This window comes from Brienomyrus brachyistius, chromosome 20 (assembly GCF_023856365.1).
Source record: "Brienomyrus brachyistius isolate T26 chromosome 20, BBRACH_0.4, whole genome shotgun sequence".
NCBI lineage: Eukaryota > Metazoa > Chordata > Actinopteri > Osteoglossiformes > Mormyridae > Brienomyrus > Brienomyrus brachyistius.
The window spans coordinates 17759731-17784182 of record NC_064552.1 but is presented as its reverse complement, the minus strand read 5'-3'; the positions used below and the strand labels follow the sequence as shown (position 1 = coordinate 17784182).

Genomic DNA, 24452 nt, shown 5'->3' with positions numbered 1-24452 from the left:
ATATCTAGTTGGATGGCTAGATGAACACCGCTTCAGTTCCCAAACTTCTCCCCAGGGGCACCTCAGCCGTTCCATGATTTTGTTAAATTTCACCAACAGCTCAATTAAATAATTAATTATACTGGTTTAAAAAGTCAGTGACAGATTGACTAGCTGTACTGTATGAGGTGTGCTAGTGGCCAAGTCAAAAAATACATGGCTGCACTGGATGGTCGTTACAAATACTAGGATGATTTTAGCAGAGGTTCTGAAATGGCTAAGCTGACACACTTTGACAGGCATAATGTAGCTGAAGACCCTGCCCCACTGCAGAAGTTCAAGGGAATTCTGCTTTTCCTTCTCCATCACTTCCTGGATGGCCTCTTTCGAAGACCTCTTCATGCACACCCTAGCCAGATGCACTGAGAGGCTTGGCTGTGTCTTCTTGCACACGGGGCAGAGCAGGAAATGCCTGCTCGAAGCACTGGGGATAAAATAAAATTAAAAAAAGTCATAAATAAAGATTAGATTTGATTCATTACTTTTAGTTGAATAAAGAAACAGTCCAGTCATCATCAACACTGTTCGTTTCACAGTGGTTTGGATAAATAACATTTGCATATCCTGATGGCTCCTAGACTGAGTAAAGTACATAATCACAGCTATTGAAACATGTTAACTAATTACTTACATTTATATTAAAATAAAATTGAATTAATTAAATTAAACTTAAGCTGCTTCAAAATATTATTTTAGGTTTGTAATGTACATAATCATAGCTATTGAAACATGTTGACTAATTACTTACATTTATATTAAAATAAAATTTAATTAATTAAATTAAACTTAAGTTGCTTCAAAATATTGTTTTAGTTTTGTAATGGATGCAATTTAAGTTTTAACAATAGCAGTCAGTGGTCAGAGACTTTTGCACAGTGTCAGTAAAGTAGAACAAGTTTATCCACAATTTCTACAGATTCTAATGAAATGAACAGTCCATTATTGGGATGGCTGAGGTCCTTCACGATCTTCTTGGCCTTGGTCCAGCACCGCCTGCTGTAGATTGAGTGCAGGTCAGGGAGCTCGGTGCAGATGGTGCGCTCAGCTGATCGCACAACCCTCTGTAGAGCTCGTCTGTCCTGCATGGTGCTGTTCCCGAACCAGGTTTCCTCCCAGAGTACGTGCAGATCAGTTGCATTGGGGAGTCCATACTGTGATGCTGAGTGAGTGTAGTAGGAGTTTGAGAGATGAAACTCCTGATGATTTACTCCCTCGGCTAACTAACCAGAACAGGATCATACCAATACCAAAATTATAAGTTTATAAATGTTTTTCACTACCCTGATTCATTCAGTTATTTCTGTTTGTTAATTCCACCCCCCAAGCAAATACATAAACAAACAAACAAACAAATATTGAGGGGGGATGTGTCAGAGGTGATAGAATCAGTGGATGAATCTAAAAAAAAAAGTCATGATTTTTTTCTCTCCAAAACATAATGCACAAAAGTTAGGTAAGACATTGACATGTTATGACAGTAGCATGATGCAGAGGAACAAACAGAAGGAAATATCAAACTAAACCTGAGTCAACTAGGACTAATTACACTAAATTAAGTGGAACACACAAAATACCTAAAACCACTTAATAAACAAACAACAAATATTGCATTAGATAAACTATACTGATGCCTGAGAGAAGTTGTTGTGCAAGCTGCAGCAAGTACGTAAGGCACAGGTGCAGAGACACTACATATAGTGCAAACTAATTTAAAAGTATACAGTACACACAATGATTCCTGAAAAATCAAAATACCGTGGAATACTAATGAAATACTTATCAGGATGATGATGATGATGATGATGATGATGATGATAGAAATAATAAAGAATTAGTTTAAGGTATTATGCAATTGACATGTACAATTAAAAAAGAAATTGCACCAGACATTTCCTGTGGCAAAGAAGGGTTGCTTTGTGGCATGTCGCCGACAGGATGTCATGGGCAGGAGGGTAGGCAGGCAGGGCAGCACAGGCAGAAGGGCTGGCGGGCAGCCAGAACTGTTTTGCCACTGCAGTTTGTTTTACAGTTTCATCTGCATTTGTTTCCCCAAGGTATAACAGCAGCTAATTTATGAACATGCTGCTTTTCAGAAAAGAAGTTTAATTTCCAGGAGCATGACCAGTGCACACATTTAGTGTTGACGGTTCTTTGTAAAATGGATGTCCTGTACTTTTATTGATCTGTCCGTCCGTCCATCCATCCATCCATCCATCCATTTTCTAACTACTTCTGATGAAGTTCCGGGTTATGGCGAATTGAACGTCTGACTCCGGTCAGCTGAGCAAAGTTGGTAACCTTGGTATTGTGTGTAGGAGATTCGGTATAACTATAATTTCGTTCTCCATTTACATGCCGGAAGTGTCTTTAAGTGTTATGTAGTTTTGCCTGAAACGCAAAAATAAAAGAAAGCAATTAGAGCTAACCAGTTGCCGCTGCGGGCGGCGAGAATAGTTTAGCTAAACGGCCCTAAACCGTTTCCCATTCATTCTCTATGGTAGTGCTAAACCACTACGGATGTAATATATTTTTGGCCACTACGACTTTGTGGCGCTGTTCCGAGATTTTAAAGACGCAAAGTTTCTAAAATCTTTATTACATGGATAAACTTCTGTGGACACAGGACGAGTCACCAGCTTCTCGCTTCGGTTATTTACACTTACTGTTCATCTATCAAAGGTAAGACACGTTGTTTTGGGTAAATGTAAAACTTCAGGATAAATTTACAGTTATGTCTCCAGGTTTTTTAATATCAGCTCGCTTATGATAACATTAAATATTGCAACTATTTCACTTGTTTGATGAGAGATAACTGACCGAATTCTGTCTCTCGTACATGTTAGCTGTAATTAATGAATTAAACAATAATAATAATAATGAATTAACCTGACCGTTATTGATAATGTGTGTGGTTTTATGTTGTTATATTATAAAATCTTGTACTGTCAGTAATTTTGTGTCAAATTGGCTACTATCGCTCACTTTATAAGAGGCTGATGCTAGGTTTGTGGCATAGTTTATGTGTCTATGGCTTGTGATAAAATGACACGCGGAATAATGAATGAACATGATAATTTTTTTTATATTGCTGTGTATAGTTTTCATGCCATAACATTAAAAAATCCTGTCAGTCCGTTTCTGACAAACTTGCGTTGATCAGTGACCTGAGCATCTGTCGCTTGGTAGATTATTTTCTGTCTGATCAATTATAAACTGCACTGAACAGAAGAACTTGAGTACTAATAGTATCACAGGCAGAACCATAAATGCTTTTTGATAACTTTTTTTGTTTTAGTCATTTTAAAATATTAAGATAAAGCATTACATTATATATATAATATAATATAAAGGCATCACACATTATAGCCGTGTGTGTTATGCATTATGACTGCCTTATGAAGCTGTCATCTATAATGCATGGTAGATACCTTTGTAATACAGCATAAAGCATCATTAATGCTTATACCGACCATTGCAATGCATTATGAAGCTTTCTATAGTGCATTCATAATGCATAATACACATGGCAATAATGTGTTATGCATTTTGATAAATATTTATAGCCATGTGTGTAATACTTTATGGATGCATTATTATTTGTTATGCATTTGTTTATAAATTACCAAAGCAATGGCCTTAAGTAAAGTGTTACCTGATTTAGGTTAAATATTAGCTCTTTAACACCAAAATGGCCTTGGATGAATTTGCAGAGACAGAATTCTTCCAGAAGGAACTGGAGGCCGCCAAGAAACAGATGAAGCAGAATATGGAGACAAGGAGAAAAGGGCCAGACTCACGACAACCAAGGCCGCCTTTGCAGATTCTGCTGCATGAACCTGAAACAGGAACCAAACAGCCTGCACATCTACACCGGATGCCTTTAATGTTCCATGTTATTTCAATAAGACCTCTCTTTATGAGTATAGTCCATGCTTTTATATTTGTGTAAAACAGTAAGATACATAAAAAATGCTTTATATTTGTATAGAGGTACTTTCATCTTCAAGATCTTCCTGTGTGATATATTTTGTTTGTTATAAATGTGTCTGTTTTATGTTGTATTGATGTGATTAAGATTGTTACACTGACCTTGATGCATGGCTGAAAATCTGTCATGTTCTACCTGCACTGTTAACAGGCACTCTATGTATCCATATTATATACATACCATCTTCTGGGACCCTGCCCCCCATAGCTGACCCAGCCCTCTGCTCGGCATTCCTGCTCTCACTCAGGCCAGCGTCACACACATGCCACCTTTTTATCAGGTTTTCTTGTTTTTAACGGGAAGTTTATCCTTGTTAATAAGTGATTGCTTTTCATCTTCATTTAGTCATTGTAAGCAGTTATTTTTAAATGCTGGCCTTATGTTTTCTGTTTTAGTTCTAAAACACTTATCTTTAATTAGTATTTACAGAAATGTAATAAAATGAGACGTAAAATTCTATTGTAAAATTTGAAATGTTTGTATAGAGGGGGCCTGACACACTACTTTCATCCTCAGAACCTGACTGTTTGGTTACACTGATGATTTTTATTTGGGTCTGTCTGTCAGACGTCAGTGTCAAAAGTCATTTCAATAAATGCACCCAGGATCCTCATGTTTTGAATAATTTATCCCAAATTTTTAACAGTGTTGTCATGTCTGCAATGATGACTGGAACCTTGGTGCATGTCTTAAATATAGCCATGTTTTGCTAGTAAAGTTTATTTTTTTATAGCAGAGCTTTTCCTGTTTCATAACTGCTTGCTGGTGGTATTTTAGGACTTGCTCTTGCTTTTCTGTGAAACTATGTCAAACATAAAATTGATATTTAATTGAAATATTACATGCTGCTTTTTTCCTGGTTAAACAAAAATCACACAGCAGACTTTTTCTGCACACGACTGCTTTTCACAACTTTATTATGTCATCTAACACGATAGGTTCTGCATCATAAGAACATTCCAATATGTTGGTTAATATTTTTTAAGCGGTTCATCAACAATCCTTGTGGGGAGTCTTAATGACAAACTTTGACAAACACAGGAATAACTGAAAAATCAGTATACTTCTAGTCAGTTACTGCCAATACAGTGTAGTAATTTACTGTGTTTAAAGTAGCACCATTCATCCAATGAATTTGGTATGAACTACAAAATCTAATTTTAAATTATTCTTTATTCATTACATACATAGTTACTACAAGTACAACATGTAGTGAAATGTACAGTTGAAATTAATTTTCAGTGTTTTCCACTCACAGATCTCACATTTTATCATTTTAATAATTTAAGCAGTACATCAACAGTCCTTTACAATATATTAATGATAATTAAACACAATTTGACAAACAAAGGAGTAAAATTAATAAACTTGTAAGTTACTGCCAAAGTGGTGCAATCATTTACAATGTTCAGAGTAGCAGCATTCATCCAATAAATCTTGTATAAAGTACTTTTAAATTTACGACTAATTCATTATATTTTATTATTTATTTGCAATACTTTCCACTGGCATATCTCATATTTTACGATACCTGAAGGCGGATTCGAACCGATCCTCTCGATCCTTTAAACGGCACAGATGAACCAAAAAAAGGCTTCCCTCTGATTGGCTGGTTTTCTGTTACAGCTATTCGCAACCTGCCCCCGCGTGGCAGGCGAGAATTCTACCACTGAACCACACATGCAAACACACGAGACCGGCTTTCCGCCGAAAGACCGGAAAAATTGCTAAAGCAAAAAAGGAGTGATGACAGCTCATTTCACACAACTGTTAAGATCAACGTAGTATTTATAAATTGAAGTGCTTGAAGCACAAGAACTCTGGGACCTTCTAGTGGAAGTGCTGCTTCGGAATGCTTGACAACTCCGTCGACTTTTCCAATAAATGCCTCCAAAAAAGCTCGTTCCATCAGAAAGTTGTAAACAACACCAGAAGGCAGCATGGTTTTACAGTGCGGGTTGGATTTTTCTTCAAGAACTACTACGCTCTTTGAGCAAATTGTGTATGTAGTCGTACACTTTGCCAGTCCACTTGCTGCAGAATTGTCAGCTAAGAGAAATGCGTGTATCCTCCATTTCTATTTCTCACCACGACGCAGGTGAATCTGGCACGACTGTGTTCTTATAATCACGTCGGACACTTTCATTTTCCTTACCTCTGATCTCCAAGCACTCCGACCACCGGGAGAAAGAGAAAGCGTGGCCCGTATGGGGATCGAACCCATGACCTTGGCGTTATTAGCACCACGCTCTAACCAGCTGAGCTAACCGGCCAAGCGGCAGAAAAGGTTGGCTACACCACATGCAAAAAGTGCAAAAGAAACGTTTTTGGGCAAGAGTGCGCCTTGGGGCGCAAAACTGCGCCCATGACAGGTCCCACCGAGATTTGAACTCGGATCGCTGGATTCAGAGCCCAGAGTGCTAACCATTACACCATGGAACCAGCGGGTACATCGCAGCCCAAGGCGGAGACGAGCTCCAAGACTCACGTCACGTGCTGCCAGAACCCAGGATTGAACCAGGGACCTTTAGATCTTCAGTTTAACGCTCTCCTAACTGAGCTATTCCGGCACAACCGTGAGCTCCACTCTTGCCGTTTTCTGCCTCTTTCTTTGGAGCCCATCTCCCCACCTGAGCCACATGCAGTGAATGTCAACCTGGAGCAGCAGCAAGCTATGAGAAGTGTCCGATTTTAAGCCATAGTACACGAGTCAGGTGAGAGGCTCTTCTCAAGCTAACACGAGACTGTTGCTCAACAAAGACAATATGTCAGACAGTGGAATGTGTGAGAAAGTGCACAGATGCAAGGATGGGCAAGAAGGCGGTCAGAAGTGTGAAGCTGAGATGCCTCTGTGTAGTTTTTAGCTAGGGGAACTGTAATGAGCCAGCCTCAGGGCTCCGCTTGCCAGGGGTTGAGCGGAAATGTGGAGTACCTGTCTTGAGATAAGACTGAATTAGCTGGAGTTCAGCGCTGAGTGTACAGTTATTAAAAGAGCCGCTTTGCATTGGCCGGGAATCGAACCCGGGCCTCCCGCGTGGCAGGCGAGAATTCTACCACTGAACCACACATGCAAACACACGAGACCGGCTTTCCGCCGAAAGACCGGAAAAATTGCTAAAGCAAAAAAGGAGTGATGACAGCTCATTTCACACAACTGTTAAGATCAACGTAGTATTTATAAATTGAAGTGCTTGAAGCACAAGAACTCTGGGACCTTCTAGTGGAAGTGCTGCTTCGGAATGCTTGACAACTCCGTCGACTTTTCCAATAAATGCCTCCAAAAAAGCTCGTTCCATCAGAAAGTTGTAAACAACACCAGAAGGCAGCATGGTTTTACAGTGCGGGTTGGATTTTTCTTCAAGAACTACTACGCTCTTTGAGCAAATTGTGTATGTAGTCGTACACTTTGCCAGTCCACTTGCTGCAGAATTGTCAGCTAAGAGAAATGCGTGTATCCTCCATTTCTATTTCTCACCACGACGCAGGTGAATCTGGCACGACTGTGTTCTTATAATCACGTCGGACACTTTCATTTTCCTTACCTCTGATCTCCAAGCACTCCGACCACCGGGAGAAAGAGAAAGCGTGGCCCGTATGGGGATCGAACCCATGACCTTGGCGTTATTAGCACCACGCTCTAACCAGCTGAGCTAACCGGCCAAGCGGCAGAAAAGGTTGGCTACACCACATGCAAAAAGTGCAAAAGAAACGTTTTTGGGCAAGAGTGCGCCTTGGGGCGCAAAACTGCGCCCATGACAGGTCCCACCGAGATTTGAACTCGGATCGCTGGATTCAGAGCCCAGAGTGCTAACCATTACACCATGGAACCAGCGGGTACATCGCAGCCCAAGGCGGAGACGAGCTCCAAGACTCACGTCACGTGCTGCCAGAACCCGGGATAGAACCAGGGACCTTTAGATCTTCAGTCTAACGCTCTCCCAACTGAGCTATTCCGGCACAACCGTGAGCTCCACTCTTGCCGTTTTCTGCCTCTTTCTTTGGAGCCCATCTCCCCACCTGAGCCACATGCAGTGAATGTCAACCTGGAGCAGCAGCAAGCTATGAGAAGTGTCCGATTTTAAGCCATAGTACACGAGTCAGGTGAGAGGCTCTTCTCAAGCTAACACGAGACTGTTGCTCAACAAAGACAATATGTCAGACAGTGGAATGTGTGAGAAAGTGCACAGATGCAAGGATGGGCAAGAAGGCGGTCAGAAGTGTGAAGCTGAGATGCCTCTGTGTAGTTTTTAGCTAGGGGAACTGTAATGAGCCAGCCTCAGGGCTCCGCTTGCCAGGGGTTGAGCGGAAATGTGGAGTACCTGTCTTGAGATAAGACTGAATTAGCTGGAGTTCAGCGCTGAGCGTACAGTTATTAAAAGAGCCGCTTTGCATTGGCCGGGAATCGAACCCGGGCCTCCCGCGTGGCAGGCGAGAATTCTACCACTGAACCACCCATGCAAACACACGAGACCGGCTTTCCGCCGAAAGACCGGAAAAATTGCTAAAGCAAAAAAGGAGTGATGACAGCTCATTTCACAAAACTGTTAAGATCAACGGAGTATTTATAAATTGAAGTGCTTGAAGAACAAGAACTCTGGGACCTTCTAGTGGAAGTGCTGCTTCGGGATGCTTGACAACTCCGTCGACTTTTCCAATAAATGCCTCCAAAAAAGCTCGTTCCATCAGAAAGTTGTAAACAACACCAGAAGGCAGCATGGTTTTACAGTGCGGGTTGGATTTTTCTTCAAGAACTACTACGCTCTTTGAGCAAATTGTGTATGTAGTCGTACACTTTGCCAGTCCACTTGCTGCAGAATTGTCAGCTAAGAGAAATGTGTGTATCCTCCATTTCTTTTTCTCACCACGACGCAGGTGAATCTGGCACGACTGTGTTCTTATAATCACGTCGGACACTTTCATTTTCCTTATCTCTGATCTCCAAGCACTCCGACCACCGGGAGAAAGAGAAAGCGTGGCCCGTATGGGGATCGAACCCATGACCTTGGCGTTATTAGCACCACGCTCTAACCAGCTGAGCTAACCGGCCAAGCGGCAGAAAAGGTCGGCTACACCACATGCAAAAAGTGCAAAAGAAACGTTTTTGGGCAAGAGTGCGCCTTGGGGCGCAAAACTGCGCCCATGACAGGTCCCACCGAGATTTGAACTCGGATCGCTGGATTCAGAGCCCAGAGTGCTAACCATTACACCATGGAACCAGCGGGTACATCGCAGCCCAAGGCGGAGACGAGCTCCAAGACTCACGTCACGTGCTGCCAGAACCCAGGATTGAACCAGGGACCTTTAGATCTTCAGTTTAACGCTCTCCTAACTGAGCTATTCCGGCACAACCGTGAGCTCCACTCTTGCCATTTTCTGCCTCTTTCTTTGGAGCCCATCTCCCCACCTGAGCCACATGCAGTGAATGTCAACCTGGAGCAGCAGCAAGCTATGAGAAGTGTCCGATTTTAAGCCATAGTACGGTACACGAGTCAGGTGAGAGGCTCTTCTCAAGCTAACACGAGACTGTTGCTCAACAAAGACAATATGTCAGACAGTGGAATGTGTGAGAAAGTGCACAGATGCAAGGATGGGCAAGAAGGCGGTCAGAAGTGTGAAGCTGAGATGCCTCTGTGTAGTTTTTAGCTAGGGGAACTGTAATGAGCCAGCCTCAGGGCTCCGCTTGCCAGGGGTTGAGCGGAAATGTGGAGTACCTGTCTTGAGATAAGACTGAATTAGCTGGAGTTCAGCGCTGAGTGTACAGTTATTAAAAGAGCCGCTTTGCATTGGCCGGGAATCGAACCCGGGCCTCCCGCGTGGCAGGCGAGAATTCTACCACTGAACCACCCATGCAAACACACGAGACCGGCTTTCCGCCGAAAGACCGGAAAAATTGCTAAAGCAAAAACGGAGTGATGACAGCTCATTTCACACAACTGTTAAGATCAACGGAGTATTTATAAATTGAAGTGCTTGAAGCACAAGAACTCTGGGACCTTCTAGTGGAAGTGCTGCTTCGGGATGCTTGACAACTCCGTCGACTTTTCCAATAAATGCCTCCAAAAAAGCTCGTTCCATCAGAAACTTGTAAACAACACCAGAAGGCAGCATGGTTTTACAGTGCGGGTTGGATTTTTCTTCAAGAACTACTATGCTCTTTGAGCAAATAGTGTATGTAGACGTACACTTTGCCAGTCCACTTGCTGCAGAATTGTCAGCTAAGAGAAATGTGTGTATCCTCCATTTCTTTTTCTCACCACGACGCAGGTGAATCTGGCACGACTGTGTTCTTATAATCACGTCGGACACTTTCATTTTCCTTATCTCTGATCTCCAAGCACTCCGACCACCGGGAGAAAGAGAAAGCGTGGCCCGTATGGGGATCGAACCCATGACCTTGGCGTTATTAGCACCACGCTCTAACCAGCTGAGCTAACCGGCCAAGCGGCAGAAAAGGTCGGCTACACCACATGCAAAAAGTGCAAAAGAAACGTTTTTGGGCAAGAGTGCGCCTTGGGGCGCAAAACTGAGCCCATGACAGGTCCCACCGAGATTTGAACTCGGATCGCTGGATTCAGAGCCCAGAGTGCTATCCGTTACACCATGGAACCAGCGGGTACATCGCAGCCCAAGGCGGAGACGAGCTCCAAAACTCACGTCACGTGCTGCCAGAACCCGGGATTGAACCAGGGACCTTTAGATCTTCAGTCTAACGCTCTCCCAACTGAGCTATTCCTGCACAACCGTGAGCTCCACTCTTGCCGTTTTCTGCCTCTTTCTTTGGAGCCCATCTCCCCACCTGAGCCACATGTAGGGAATGTCAACCTGGAGCAGCAGCAAGCTATGGGAAGTGTCCGATTTTAAGCCATAGTACGGTACACGAGTCAGGTGAGAGGCTCTTCTCAAGCTAACACGAGACTGTTGCTCAACAAAGACAATATGTCAGACAGTGGAATGTGTGAGAAAGTGCACAGATGCAAGGATGGGCAAGAAGGCGGTCAGAAGTGTGAAGCTGAGATGCCTCTGTGTAGTTTTTAGCTAGGGGAACTGTAATGAGCCAGCCTCAGGGCTCCGCTTGCCAGGGGTTGAGCGGAAATGTGGAGTACCTGTCTTGAGATAAGACTGAATTAGCTGGAGTTCAGCGCTGAGTGTACAGTTATTAAAAGAGCCGCTTTGCATTGGCCGGGAATCGAACCCGGGCCTCCCGCGTGGCAGGCGAGAATTCTACCACTGAACCACCCATGCAAACACACGAGACCGGCTTTCCGCCGAAAGACCGGAAAAATTGCTAAAGCAAAAACGGAGTGATGACAGCTCATTTCACACAACTGTTAAGATCAACGGAGTATTTATAAATTGAAGTGCTTGAAGCACAAGAACTCTGGGACCTTCTAGTGGAAGTGCTGCTTCGGGATGCTTGACAACTCCGTCGACTTTTCCAATAAATGCCTCCAAAAAAGCTCGTTCCATCAGAAACTTGTAAACAACACCAGAAGGCAGCATGGTTTTACAGTGCGGGTTGGATTTTTCTTCAAGAACTACTATGCTCTTTGAGCAAATAGTGTATGTAGACGTACACTTTGCCAGTCCACTTGCTGCAGAATTGTCAGCTAAGAGAAATGCGTGTATCCTCCATTTCTTTTTCTCACCACGACGCAGGTGAATCTGGCACGACTGTGTTCTTATAATCACATCGGACACTTTCATTTTCCTTATCTCTGATCTCCAAGCACTCCGACCACCGGGAGAAAGAGAAAGCGTGGCCCGTATGGGGATCGAACCCATGACCTTGGCGTTATTAGCACCACGCTCTAACCAGCTGAGCTAACCGGCCAAGCGGCAGAAATGGTCGGCTACACCACATGCAAAAAGTGCAAAAGAAACGTTTTTGGGCAAGAGTGCGCCTTGGGGCGCAAAACTGAGCCCATGACAGGTCCCACCGAGATTTGAACTCGGATCGCTGGATTCAGAGCCCAGAGTGCTATCCGTTACACCATGGAACCAGCGGGTACATCGCAGCCCAAGGCGGAGACGAGCTCCAAAACTCACGTCACGTGCTGCCAGAACCCGGGATTGAACCAGGGACCTTTAGATCTTCAGTCTAACGCTCTCCCAACTGAGCTATTCCTGCACAACCGTGAGCTCCACTCTTGCCGTTTTCTGCCTCTTTCTTTGGAGCCCATCTCCCCACCTGAGCCACATGTAGGGAATGTCAACCTGGAGCAGCAGCAAGCTATGGGAAGTGTCCGATTTTAAGCCATAGTACGGTACACGAGTCAGGTGAGAGGCTCTTCTCAAGCTAACACGAGACTGTTGCTCAACAAAGACAATATGTCAGACAGTGGAATGTGTGAGAAAGTGCACAGATGCAAGGATGGGCAAGAAGGCGGTCAGAAGTGTGAAGCTGAGATGCCTCTGTGTAGTTTTTAGCTAGGGGAACTGTAATGAGCCAGCCTCAGGGCTCCGCTTGCCAGGGGTTGAGCGGAAATGTGGAGTACCTGTCTTGAGATAAGACTGAATTAGCTGGAGTTCAGCGCTGAGTGTACAGTTATTAAAAGAGCCGCTTTGCATTGGCCGGGAATCGAACCCGGGCCTCCCGCGTGGCAGGCGAGAATTCTACCACTGAACCACCCATGCAAACACACGAGACCGGCTTTCCGCCGAAAGACCGGAAAAATTGCTAAAGCAAAAACGGAGTGATGACAGCTCATTTCACACAACTGTTAAGATCAACGGAGTATTTATAAATTGAAGTGCTTGAAGCACAAGAACTCTGGGACCTTCTAGTGGAAGTGCTGCTTCGGGATGCTTGACAACTCCGTCGACTTTTCCAATAAATGCCTCCAAAAAAGCTCGTTCCATCAGAAACTTGTAAACAACACCAGAAGGCAGCATGGTTTTACAGTGCGGGTTGGATTTTTCTTCAAGAACTACTATGCTCTTTGAGCAAATAGTGTATGTAGACGTACACTTTGCCAGTCCACTTGCTGCAGAATTGTCAGCTAAGAGAAATGCGTGTATCCTCCATTTCTTTTTCTCACCACGACGCAGGTGAATCTGGCACGACTGTGTTCTTATCATCACGTCGGACACTTTCATTTTCCCTACCTCTGATCTCCAAGCACTCCGACCACCGGGAGAAAGAGAAAGCGTGGCCCGTATGGGGATCGAACCCATGACCTTGGCGTTATTAGCACCATGCTCTAACCAGCTGAGCTAACCGGCCAAGCGGCAAAAAAGGTCCGCTACACCACATGCAAAAAGTGCGAAAGAAACGTTTTTGGGCAAGAGTGCGCCTTGGGGCGCAAAACTGAGCCCATGACAGGTCCCACCGAGATTTGAACTCGGATCGCTGGATTCAGAGCCCAGAGTGCTAACCATTACACCATGGAACCAGCAGGTACATCGCAGCCCAAGGCGGAGAGGAGGTCCAAGACTCACGTCACGTGCTGCCAGAACCCGGGATTGAACCAGGGACCTTTAGATCTTCAGTCTAACGCTCTCCCAACTGAGCTATTCCGGCACAACCGTGAGCTCCACTCTTGCCGTTTTCTGCCTCTTTCTTTGGAGCCCATCTCCCCACCTGAGCCACATGCAGTGAATGTCAACCTGGAGCAGCAGCAAGCTATGAGAAGTGTCCGATTTTAAGCCATAGTACGGTACACGAGTCAGGTGAGAGGCTCTTCTCAAGCTAACACGAGACTGTTGCTCAACAAAGACAATATGTCAGACAGTGGAATGTGTGAGAAAGTGCACAGATGCAAGGATGGGCAGGAAGGCGGTCAGAAGTGTGAAGCTGAGATGCCTCTGTGTAGTTTTTAGCTAGGGGAACTGTAATGAGCCAGCCTCAGGGCTCCGCTTGCCAGGGGTTGAGCGGAAATGTGGAGTACCTGTCTTGAGATAAGACTGAATTAGCTGGAGTTCAGCGCTGAGTGTACAGTTATTAAAAGAGCCGCTTTGCATTGGCCGGGAATCGAACCCGGGCCTCCCGCGTGGCAGGCGAGAATTCTACCACTGAACCACCCATGCAAACACACGAGACCGGCTTTCCGCCGAAAGACCGGAAAAATTGCTAAAGCAAAAACGGAGTGATGACAGCTCATTTCACACAACTGTTAAGATCAACGGAGTATTTATAAATTGAAGTGCTTGAAGCACAAGAACTCTGGGACCTTCTAGTGGAAGTGCTGCTTCGGGATGCTTGACAACTCCGTCGACTTTTCCAATAAATGCCTCCAAAAAAGCTCGTTCCATCAGAAACTTGTAAACAACACCAGAAGGAAGCATGGTTTTACAGTGCGGGTTGGATTTTTCTTCAAGAACTACTATGCTCTTTGAGCAAATAGTGTATGTAGACGTACACTTTGCCAGTATACTTGCTGCAGAATTGTCAGCTAAGAGAAATGCGTGTATCCTCCATTTCTTTTTCTCACCACGACGCAGGTGAATCTGGCACGACTGTGTTCTTATCATCACGTCGGACACTTTCATTTTCCCTACCTCTGATCTCCAAGCACTCCGACCTCCGGGAGAAAGAGAAAGCGTGGCCCGTATGGGGATCGAACCCATGACCTTGGCGTTATTAGCACCACGCTCTAACCAGCTGAGCTAACCGGCCAAGCGGCAGAAAAGGTCGGCTACACCACATGCAAAAAGTGCAAAAGAAACGTTTTTGGGCAAGAGTGCTCCTTGGGGCGCAAAACTGAGCCCATGACAGGTCCCACCGAGATTTGAACTCGGATCGCTGGATTCAGAGCCCAGAGTGCTAACCATTACACCATGGAACCAGCTGGTACATTGCAGCCCAAGGCGGAGAGGAGGTCCAAGACTCACGTCACGTGCTGCCAGAACCCGGGATTGAACCAGGGACCTTTAGATCTTCAGTCTAACGCTCTCCCAACTGAGCTATTCCTGCACAACCGTGAGCTCCACTCTTGCCGTTTTCTGCCTCTTTCTTTGGAGCCCATCTCCCCACCTGAGCCACATGTAGGGAATGTCAACCTGGAGCAGCAGCAAGCTATGGGAAGTGTCCGATTTTAAGCCATAGTACGGTACATGAGTCAGGTGAGAGGCTCTTCTCAAGCTAACACGAGACTGTTGCTCAACAAAGACAATATGTCAGACAGTGGAATGTGTGAGAAAGTGCACAGATGCAAGGATGGGCAAGAAGGCGGTCAGAAGTGTGAAGCTGAGATGCCTCTGTGTAGTTTTTAGCTAGGGGAACTGTAATGAGCCAGCCTCAGGGCTCCGCTTGCCAGGGGTTGAGCGGAAATGTGGAGTACCTGTCTTGAGATAAGACTGAATTAGCTGGAGTTCAGCGCTGAGTGTACAGTTATTAAAAGAGCCGCTTTGCATTGGCCGGGAATTGAACCCGGGCCTCCCGCGTGGCAAGCGAGAATTCTACCACTGAACCACCCATGCAAACACACGAGACCGGCTTTCCGCCGAAAGACCGGAAAAATTGCTAAAGCAAAAACGGAGTGATGACAGCTCATTTCACACAACTGTTAAGATCAACGGAGTATTTATAAATTGAAGTGCTTGAAGCACAAGAACTCTGGGACCTTCTAGTGGAAGTGCTGCTTCGGGATGCTTGACAACTCCGTCGACTTTTCCAATAAATGCCTCCAAAAAAGCTCGTTCCATCAGAAACTTGTAAACAACACCAGAAGGCAGCATGGTTTTACAGTGCGGGTTGGATTTTTCTTCAAGAAGTACTACGCTCTTTGAGCAAATTGTGTATGTAGACGTACACTTTGCCAGTCCACTTGCTGCAGAATTGTCAGCTAAGAGAAATGCGTGTATCCTCTATTTCTTTTTCTCATCACGACGCAGGTGAATCTGGCACGACTGTGTTCTTATAATCACGTCGGACACTTTCATTTTCCTTACCTCTGATCTCCAAGCGCTCCGACCACCGGGAGAAAGAGAAAGCTTGGCCCGTATGGGGATCGAACCCATGACCTTGGCGTTATTAGCACCACGCTCTAACCAGCTGAGCTAACCGGCCAAACGGCAGAAAAGGTCGGCTACACCACATGCAAAAAGTGCAAAAGAAACGTTTTTGGGCAAGAGTGCGCCTTGGGGCGCAAAACTGAGCCCATGACAGGTCCCACCGAGATTTGAACTCGGATCGCTGGATTCAGAGCCCAGAGTGCTAAACATTACACCATGGAACCAGCGGGTACATCGCAGCCCAAGGCAGAGACGAGCTCCAAGACTCACGTCACGTGCTGCCAGAACCCGGGATTGAACCAGGGACCTTTAGATCTTCAGTCTAACGCTCTCCCAACTGAGCTATTCCGGCACAACCGTGAGCTCCACTCTTGCCGTTTTCTGCCTCTTTCTTTGGAGCCCATCTCCCCACCTGAGCCACATGTAGTGAATGTCAACCTGGAGCAGCAGCAAGCTATGAGAAGTGTCCGATTTTAAGCCATAGTACACGAGTCAGGTGAGAGGCTCTTCTCAAGCTAACACGAGACTGTTGCTCAACAAAGACAATATGTCAGACAGTGGAATGTGTGAGAAAGTGCACAGATGCAAGGATGGGCAAGAAGGCGGTCAGAAGTGTGAAGCTGAGATGCCTCTGTGTAGTTTTTAGCTAGGGGAACTGTAATGAGCCAGCCTCAGGGCTCCGCTTGCCAGGGGTTGAGCGGAAATGTGGAGTACCTGTCTTGAGATAAGACTGAATTAGCTGGAGTTCAGCGCTGAGTGTACAGTTATTAAAAGAGCCGCTTTGCATTGGCCAGGAATCGAACCCGGGCCTCCCGCGTGGCAGGCGAGAATTCTACCACTGAACCACCCATGCAAACACACGAGACCGGCTTTCCGCCGAAAGACCGGAAAAATTGCTAAAGCAAAAACGGAGTGATGACAGCTCATTTCACACAACTGTTAAGATCAACGGAGTATTTATAAATTGAAGTGCTTGAAGCACAAGAACTCTGGGACCTTCTAGTGGAAGTGCTGCTTCGGGATGCTTGACAACTCCGTCGACTTTTCCAGTAAATGCCTCCAAAAAAGCTCGTTCCATCAGAAACTTGTAAACAACACCAGAAGGCAGCATGGTTTTACAGTGCGGGTTGGATTTTTCTTCAAGAACTACTACGCTCTTTGAGCAAATTGTGTATGTAGACGTACACTTTGCCAGTCCACTTGCTGCAGAATTGTCAGCTAAGAGAAATGTGTGTATCCTCCATTTCTTTTTCTCACCACGACGCAGGTGAATCTGGCACGACTGTGTTCTTATAATCACGTCGGACACTTTCATTTTCCTTATCTCTGATCTCCAAGCACTCCGACCACCGGGAGAAAGAGAAAGCGTGGCCCGTATGGGGATCGAACCCATGACCTTGGCGTTATTAGCACCACGCTCTAACCAGCTGAGCTAACCGGCCAAGCGGCAGAAATGGTCGGCTACACCACATGCAAAAAGTGCAAAAGAAACGTTTTTGGGCAAGAGTGCGCCTTGGGGCGCAAAACTGAGCCCATGACAGGTCCCACCGAGATTTGAACTCGGATCGCTGGATTCAGAGCCCAGAGTGCTATCCGTTACACCATGGAACCAGCGGGTACATCGCAGCCCAAGGCGGAGACGAGCTCCAAAACTCACGTCACGTGCTGCCAGAACCCGGGATTGAACCAGGGACCTTTAGATCTTCAGTCTAACGCTCTCCCAACTGAGCTATTCCTGCACAACCGTGAGCTCCACTCTTGCCGTTTTCTGCCTCTTTCTTTGGAGCCCATCTCCCCACCTGAGCCACATGTAGGGAATGTCAACCTGGAGCAGCAGCAAGCTATGGGAAGTGTCCGATTTTAAGCCATAGTACGGTACACGAGTCAGGTGAGAGGCTCTTCTCAAGCTAACACGAGACTGTTGCTCAACAAAGACAATATGTCAGACAGTGGAATGTGTGAGAAAGTGCACAGATGCAAGGATGGGCAAGAAGGCGGTCAGAAGTGTGAAGCTGAGATGCCTCTGTGTAGTTTTTAGCTAGGGGAACTGTAATGAGCCAGCCTCAGGGCTCCGCTTGCCAGGGGTTGAGCGGAAATGTGGAGTACCTGTCTTGAGATAAGACTGAATTAGCTGGAGTTCAGCGCTGAGTGTACAGTTATTAAAAGAGCCGCTTTGCATTGGCCGGGAATCGAACCCGGGCCTCCCGCGTGGCAGGCGAGAATTCTACCACTGAACCACCCATGCAAACACACGAGACCGGCTTTCCGCCGAAAGACCGGAAAAATTGCTAAAGCAAAAACGGAGTGATGACAGCTCATTTCACACAACTGTTAAGATCAACGGAGTATTTATAAATTGAAGTGCTTGAAGCACAAGAACTCTGGGACCTTCTAGTGGAAGTGCTGCTTCGGGATGCTTGACAACTCCGTCGACTTTTCCAATAAATGCCTCCAAAAAAGCTCGTTCCATCAGAAACTTGTAAACAACACCAGAAGGCAGCATGGTTTTACAGTGCGGGTTGGATTTTTCTTCAAGAACTACTATGCTCTTTGAGCAAATAGTGTATGTAGACGTACACTTTGCCAGTCCACTTGCTGCAGAATTGTCAGCTAAGAGAAATGTGTGTATCCTCCATTTCTTTTTCTCACCACGACGCAGGTGAATCTGGCACGACTGTGTTCTTATAATCACGTCGGACACTTTCATTTTCCTTATCTCTGATCTCCAAGCACTCCGACCACCGGGAGAAAGAGAAAGCGTGGCCCGTATGGGGATCGAACCCATGACCTTGGCGTTATTAGCACCACGCTCTAACCAGCTGAGCTAACCGGCCAAGCGGCAGAAAAGGTCGGCTACACCACATGCAAAAAGTGCAAAAGAAACGTTTTTGGGCAAGAGTGCGCCTTGGGGCGCAAAACTGAGCCCATGACAGGTCCCACCGAGATTTGAACTCGGATCGCTGGATTCAGAGCCCAGAGTGCTATCCGTTACACCATGGAACCAGCGGGTACATCGCAGCCCAAGGCGGAGACGAGCTCCAAAACTCACGTCACGTGCTGCCAGAACCCGGGATTGAACCAGGGACCTTTAGATCTTCAGTCTAACGCTCTCCCAACTGAGCTATTCCGGCACAACCGTGAGCTCCACTCTTGCCGTTTTCTGCCTCTTTCTTTGGAGCCCATCTCCCCACCTGAGCCACATGTAGTGAATGTCAACCTGGAGCAGCAGCAAGCTATGAGAAGTGTCCGATTTTAAGCCATAGTACACGAGTCAGGTGAGAGGCTCTTCTCAAGCTAACACGAGACTGTTGCTCAACAAAGACAATATGTCAGACAGTGGAATGTGTGAGAAAGTGCACAGATGCAAGGATGGGCAAGAAGGCGGTCAGAAGTGTGAAGCTGAGATGCCTCTGTGTAGTTTTTAGCTAGGGGAACTGTAATGAGCCAGCCTCAGGGCTCCGCTTGCCAGGGGTTGAGCGGAAATGTGGAGTACCTGTCTTGAGATAAGACTGAATTAGCTGGAGTTCAGCGCTGAGTGTACAGTTATTAAAAGAGCCGCTTTGCATTGGCCAGGAATCGAACCCGGGCCTCCCGCGTGGCAGGCGAGAATTCTACCACTGAACCACCCATGCAAACACACGAGACCGGCTTTCCGCCGAAAGACCGGAAAAATTGCTAAAGCAAAAACGGAGTGATGACAGCTCATTTCACACAACTGTTAAGATCAACGGAGTATTTATAAATTGAAGTGCTTGAAGCACAAGAACTCTGGGACCTTCTAGTGGAAGTGCTGCTTCGGGATGCTTGACAACTCCGTCGACTTTTCCAGTAAATGCCTCCAAAAAAGCTCGTTCCATCAGAAACTTGTAAACAACACCAGAAGGCAGCATGGTTTTACAGTGCGGGTTGGATTTTTCTTCAAGAACTACTACGCTCTTTGAGCAAATTGTGTATGTAGACGTACACTTTGCCAGTCCACTTGCTGCAGAATTGTCAGCTAAGAGAAATGTGTGTATCCTCCATTTCTTTTTCTCACCACGACGCAGGTGAATCTGGCACGACTGTGTTCTTATAATCACGTCGGACACTTTCATTTTCCTTATCTCTGATCTCCAAGCACTCCGACCACCGGGAGAAAGAGAAAGCGTGGCCCGTATGGGGATCGAACCCATGACCTTGGCGTTATTAGCACCACGCTCTAACCAGCTGAGCTAACCGGCCAAGCGGCAGAAAAGGTCGGCTACACCACATGCAAAAAGTGCAAAAGAAACGTTTTTGGGCAAGAGTGCGCCTTGGGGCGCAAAACTGCGCCCATGACAGGTCCCACCGAGATTTGAACTCGGATCGCTGGATTCAGAGCCCAGAGTGCTAACCATTACACCATGGAACCAGCGGGTACATCGCAGCCCAAGGCGGAGACGAGCTCCAAGACTCACGTCACGTGCTGCCAGAACCCAGGATTGAACCAGGGACCTTTAGATCTTCAGTTTAACGCTCTCCTAACTGAGCTATTCCGGCACAACCGTGAGCTCCACTCTTGCCATTTTCTGCCTCTTTCTTTGGAGCCCATCTCCCCACCTGAGCCACATGCAGTGAATGTCAACCTGGAGCAGCAGCAAGCTATGAGAAGTGTCCGATTTTAAGCCATAGTACGGTACACGAGTCAGGTGAGAGGCTCTTCTCAAGCTAACACGAGACTGTTGCTCAACAAAGACAATATGTCAGACAGTGGAATGTGTGAGAAAGTGCACAGATGCAAGGATGGGCAAGAAGGCGGTCAGAAGTGTGAAGCTGAGATGCCTCTGTGTAGTTTTTAGCTAGGGGAACTGTAATGAGCCAGCCTCAGGGCTCCGCTTGCCAGGGGTTGAGCGGAAATGTGGAGTACCTGTCTTGAGATAAGACTGAATTAGCTGGAGTTCAGCGCTGAGTGTACAGTTATTAAAAGAGCCGCTTTGCATTGGCCGGGAATCGAACCCGGGCCTCCCGCGTGGCAGGCGAGAATTCTACCACTGAACCACCCATGCAAACACACGAGACCGGCTTTCCGCCGAAAGACCGGAAAAATTGCTAAAGCAAAAACGGAGTGATGACAGCTCATTTCACACAACTGTTAAGATCAACGGAGTATTTATAAATTGAAGTGCTTGAAGCACAAGAACTCTGGGACCTTCTAGTGGAAGTGCTGCTTCGGGATGCTTGACAACTCCGTCGACTTTTCCAATAAATGCCTCCAAAAAAGCTCGTTCCATCAGAAACTTGTAAACAACACCAGAAGGCAGCATGGTTTTACAGTGCGGGTTGGATTTTTCTTCAAGAACTACTATGCTCTTTGAGCAAATAGTGTATGTAGACGTACACTTTGCCAGTCCACTTGCTGCAGAATTGTCAGCTAAGAGAAATGTGTGTATCCTCCATTTCTTTTTCTCACCACGACGCAGGTGAATCTGGCACGACTGTGTTCTTATAATCACGTCGGACACTTTCATTTTCCTTATCTCTGATCTCCAAGCACTCCGACCACCGGGAGAAAGAGAAAGCGTGGCCCGTATGGGGATCGAACCCATGACCTTGGCGTTATTAGCACCACGCTCTAACCAGCTGAGCTAACCGGCCAAGCGGCAGAAAAGGTCGGCTACACCACATGCAAAAAGTGCAAAAGAAACGTTTTTGGGCAAGAGTGCGCCTTGGGGCGCAAAACTGAGCCCATGACAGGTCCCACCGAGATTTGAACTCGGATCGCTGGATTCAGAGCCCAGAGTGCTATCCGTTACACCATGGAACCAGCGGGTACATCGCAGCCCAAGGCGGAGACGAGCTCCAAAACTCACGTCACGTGCTGCCAGAACCCGGGATTGAACCAGGGACCTTTAGATCTTCAGTCTAACGCTCTCCCAACTGAGCTATTCCTGCACAACCGTGAGCTCCACTCTTGCCGTTTTCTGCCTCTTTCTTTGGAGCCCATCTCCCCACCTGAGCCACATGTAGGGAATGTCAACCTGGAGCAGCAGCAAGCTATGGGAAGTGTCCGATTTTAAGCCATAGTACGGTACACGAGTCAGGTGAGAGGCTCTTCTCAAGCTAACACGAGACTGTTGCTCAACAAAGACAATATGTCAGACAGTGGAATGTGTGAGAAAGTGCACAGATGCAAGGATGGGCAAGAAGGCGGTCAGAAGTGTGAAGCTGAGATGCCTCTGTGTAGTTTTTAGCTAGGGGAACTGTAATGAGCCAGCCTCAGGGCTCCGCTTGCCAGGGGTTGAGCGGAAATGTGGAGTACCTGTCTTGAGATAAGACTGAATTAGCTGGAGTTCAGCGCTGAGTGTACAGTTATTAAAAGAGCCGCTTTGCATTGGCCGGGAATCGAACCCGGGCCTCCCGCGTGGCAGGCGAGAATTCTACCACTGAACCACCCATGCAAACACACGAGACCGGCTTTCCGCCGAAAGACCGGAAAAATTGCTAAAGCAAAAACGGAGTGATGACAGCTCATTTCACACAACTGTTAAGATCAACGGAGTATTTATAAATTGAAGTGCTTGAAGCACAAGAACTCTGGGACCTTCTAGTGGAAGTGCTGCTTCGGGATGCTTGACAACTCCGTCGACTTTTCCAATAAATGCCTCCAAAAAAGCTCGTTCCATCAGAAACTTGTAAACAACACCAGAAGGCAGCATGGTTTTACAGTGCGGGTTGGATTTTTCTTCAAGAACTACTATGCTCTTTGAGCAAATAGTGTATGTAGACGTACACTTTGCCAGTCCACTTGCTGCAGAATTGTCAGCTAAGAGAAATGCGTGTATCCTCCATTTCTTTTTCTCACCACGACGCAGGTGAATCTGGCACGACTGTGTTCTTATAATCACGTCGGACACTTTCATTTTCCTTATCTCTGATCTCCAAGCACTCCGACCACCGGGAGAAAGAGAAAGCGTGGCCCGTATGGGGATCGAACCCATGACCTTGGCGTTATTAGCACCACGCTCTAACCAGCTGAGCTAACCGGCCAAGCGGCAGAAATGGTCGGCTACACCACATGCAAAAAGTGCAAAAGAAACGTTTTTGGGCAAGAGTGCGCCTTGGGGCGCAAAACTGAGCCCATGACAGGTCCCACCGAGATTTGAACTCGGATCGCTGGATTCAGAGCCCAGAGTGCTATCCGTTACACCATGGAACCAGCGGGTACATTGCAGCCCAAGGCGGAGACGAGCTCCAAAACTCACGTCACGTGCTGCCAGAACCCGGGATTGAACCAGGGACCTTTAGATCTTCAGTCTAACGCTCTCCCAACTGAGCTATTCCTGCACAACCGTGAGCTCCACTCTTGCCGTTTTCTGCCTCTTTCTTTGGAGCCCATCTCCCCACCTGAGCCACATGTAGGGAATGTCAACCTGGAGCAGCAGCAAGCTATGGGAAGTGTCCGATTTTAAGCCATAGTACGGTACACGAGTCAGGTGAGAGGCTCTTCTCAAGCTAACACGAGACTGTTGCTCAACAAAGACAATATGTCAGACAGTGGAATGTGTGAGAAAGTGCACAGATGCAAGGATGGGCAAGAAGGCGGTCAGAAGTGTGAAGCTGAGATGCCTCTGTGTAGTTTTTAGCTAGGGGAACTGTAATGAGCCAGCCTCAGGGCTCCGCTTGCCAGGGGTTGAGCGGAAATGTGGAGTACCTGTCTTGAGATAAGACTGAATTAGCTGGAGTTCAGCGCTGAGTGTACAGTTATTAAAAGAGCCGCTTTGCATTGGCCGGGAATCGAACCCGGGCCTCCCGCGTGGCAGGCGAGAATTCTACCACTGAACCACCCATGCAAACACACGAGACCGGCTTTCCGCCGAAAGACCGGAAAAATTGCTAAAGCAAAAACGGAGTGATGACAGCTCATTTCACACAACTGTTAAGATCAACGGAGTATTTATAAATTGAAGTGCTTGAAGCACAAGAACTCTGGGACCTTCTAGTGGAAGTGCTGCTTCGGGATGCTTGACAACTCCGTCGACTTTTCCAATAAATGCCTCCAAAAAAGCTCGTTCCATCAGAAACTTGTAAACAACACCAGAAGGCAGCATGGTTTTACAGTGCGGGTTGGATTTTTCTTCAAGAACTACTATGCTCTTTGAGCAAATAGTGTATGTAGACGTACACTTTGCCAGTCCACTTGCTGCAGAATTGTCAGCTAAGAGAAATGCGTGTATCCTCCATTTCTTTTTCTCACCACGACGCAGGTGAATCTGGCACGACTGTGTTCTTATCATCACGTCGGACACTTTCATTTTCCCTACCTCTGATCTCCAAGCACTCCGACCACCGGGAGAAAGAGAAAGCGTGGCCCGTATGGGGATCGAACCCATGACCTTGGCGTTATTAGCACCATGCTCTAACCAGCTGAGCTAACCGGCCAAGCGGCAAAAAAGGTCCGCTACACCACATGCAAAAAGTGCGAAAGAAACGTTTTTGGGCAAGAGTGCGCCTTGGG

At 46.5% G+C, this 24452-nt stretch overlaps 1 long non-coding RNA gene and 21 other non-coding genes across 22 annotated transcripts; 1 reads left to right on the top strand and 21 right to left on the bottom strand.

Moving 5' to 3' along the window:
- Window positions 1–2474: 2474 nt before the first annotated feature.
- Window positions 2475–4863, top strand: LOC125715988 (uncharacterized). The gene is made up of 2 exons (XR_007384235.1): window positions 2475–2718; window positions 3750–4863. It is a non-coding gene; the product is annotated as an uncharacterized LOC125715988 (long non-coding RNA).
- A 1363-nt stretch (window positions 4864–6226) lies between these two features.
- trnai-aau (transfer RNA isoleucine (anticodon AAU)) lies at window positions 6227–6300 on the bottom strand. The gene has a single exon. It is a non-coding gene; the product is annotated as a tRNA-Ile (tRNA).
- Window positions 6301–6397: 97 nt separating this feature from the next.
- Window positions 6398–6469, bottom strand: trnaq-cug (transfer RNA glutamine (anticodon CUG)). Its single transcript has one exon. It is a non-coding gene; the product is annotated as a tRNA-Gln (tRNA).
- Window positions 6470–7613: 1144 nt separating this feature from the next.
- trnai-aau (transfer RNA isoleucine (anticodon AAU)) lies at window positions 7614–7687 on the bottom strand. The gene has a single exon. It is a non-coding gene; the product is annotated as a tRNA-Ile (tRNA).
- A 97-nt stretch (window positions 7688–7784) lies between these two features.
- trnaq-cug (transfer RNA glutamine (anticodon CUG)) lies at window positions 7785–7856 on the bottom strand. The gene has a single exon. It is a non-coding gene; the product is annotated as a tRNA-Gln (tRNA).
- Window positions 7857–9000: 1144 nt separating this feature from the next.
- On the bottom strand, window positions 9001–9074 carry trnai-aau (transfer RNA isoleucine (anticodon AAU)). Its single transcript has one exon. It is a non-coding gene; the product is annotated as a tRNA-Ile (tRNA).
- Window positions 9075–9171: 97 nt separating this feature from the next.
- trnaq-cug (transfer RNA glutamine (anticodon CUG)) lies at window positions 9172–9243 on the bottom strand. The gene has a single exon. It is a non-coding gene; the product is annotated as a tRNA-Gln (tRNA).
- Window positions 9244–10392: 1149 nt separating this feature from the next.
- Window positions 10393–10466, bottom strand: trnai-aau (transfer RNA isoleucine (anticodon AAU)). Its single transcript has one exon. It is a non-coding gene; the product is annotated as a tRNA-Ile (tRNA).
- Window positions 10467–11784: 1318 nt separating this feature from the next.
- Window positions 11785–11858, bottom strand: trnai-aau (transfer RNA isoleucine (anticodon AAU)). The gene has a single exon. It is a non-coding gene; the product is annotated as a tRNA-Ile (tRNA).
- A 1489-nt stretch (window positions 11859–13347) lies between these two features.
- On the bottom strand, window positions 13348–13419 carry trnaq-cug (transfer RNA glutamine (anticodon CUG)). Its single transcript has one exon. It is a non-coding gene; the product is annotated as a tRNA-Gln (tRNA).
- Window positions 13420–13474: 55 nt separating this feature from the next.
- Window positions 13475–13547, bottom strand: trnaf-gaa (transfer RNA phenylalanine (anticodon GAA)). The gene has a single exon. It is a non-coding gene; the product is annotated as a tRNA-Phe (tRNA).
- Window positions 13548–14568: 1021 nt separating this feature from the next.
- Window positions 14569–14642, bottom strand: trnai-aau (transfer RNA isoleucine (anticodon AAU)). Its single transcript has one exon. It is a non-coding gene; the product is annotated as a tRNA-Ile (tRNA).
- A 97-nt stretch (window positions 14643–14739) lies between these two features.
- Window positions 14740–14811, bottom strand: trnaq-cug (transfer RNA glutamine (anticodon CUG)). The gene has a single exon. It is a non-coding gene; the product is annotated as a tRNA-Gln (tRNA).
- Window positions 14812–15960: 1149 nt separating this feature from the next.
- On the bottom strand, window positions 15961–16034 carry trnai-aau (transfer RNA isoleucine (anticodon AAU)). The gene has a single exon. It is a non-coding gene; the product is annotated as a tRNA-Ile (tRNA).
- A 224-nt stretch (window positions 16035–16258) lies between these two features.
- On the bottom strand, window positions 16259–16331 carry trnaf-gaa (transfer RNA phenylalanine (anticodon GAA)). The gene has a single exon. It is a non-coding gene; the product is annotated as a tRNA-Phe (tRNA).
- Window positions 16332–17347: 1016 nt separating this feature from the next.
- On the bottom strand, window positions 17348–17421 carry trnai-aau (transfer RNA isoleucine (anticodon AAU)). The gene has a single exon. It is a non-coding gene; the product is annotated as a tRNA-Ile (tRNA).
- A 1318-nt stretch (window positions 17422–18739) lies between these two features.
- Window positions 18740–18813, bottom strand: trnai-aau (transfer RNA isoleucine (anticodon AAU)). Its single transcript has one exon. It is a non-coding gene; the product is annotated as a tRNA-Ile (tRNA).
- Window positions 18814–19037: 224 nt separating this feature from the next.
- Window positions 19038–19110, bottom strand: trnaf-gaa (transfer RNA phenylalanine (anticodon GAA)). Its single transcript has one exon. It is a non-coding gene; the product is annotated as a tRNA-Phe (tRNA).
- A 1016-nt stretch (window positions 19111–20126) lies between these two features.
- trnai-aau (transfer RNA isoleucine (anticodon AAU)) lies at window positions 20127–20200 on the bottom strand. Its single transcript has one exon. It is a non-coding gene; the product is annotated as a tRNA-Ile (tRNA).
- A 97-nt stretch (window positions 20201–20297) lies between these two features.
- trnaq-cug (transfer RNA glutamine (anticodon CUG)) lies at window positions 20298–20369 on the bottom strand. Its single transcript has one exon. It is a non-coding gene; the product is annotated as a tRNA-Gln (tRNA).
- Window positions 20370–21518: 1149 nt separating this feature from the next.
- On the bottom strand, window positions 21519–21592 carry trnai-aau (transfer RNA isoleucine (anticodon AAU)). The gene has a single exon. It is a non-coding gene; the product is annotated as a tRNA-Ile (tRNA).
- A 1318-nt stretch (window positions 21593–22910) lies between these two features.
- Window positions 22911–22984, bottom strand: trnai-aau (transfer RNA isoleucine (anticodon AAU)). Its single transcript has one exon. It is a non-coding gene; the product is annotated as a tRNA-Ile (tRNA).
- Window positions 22985–24452: the final 1468 nt, after the last annotated feature.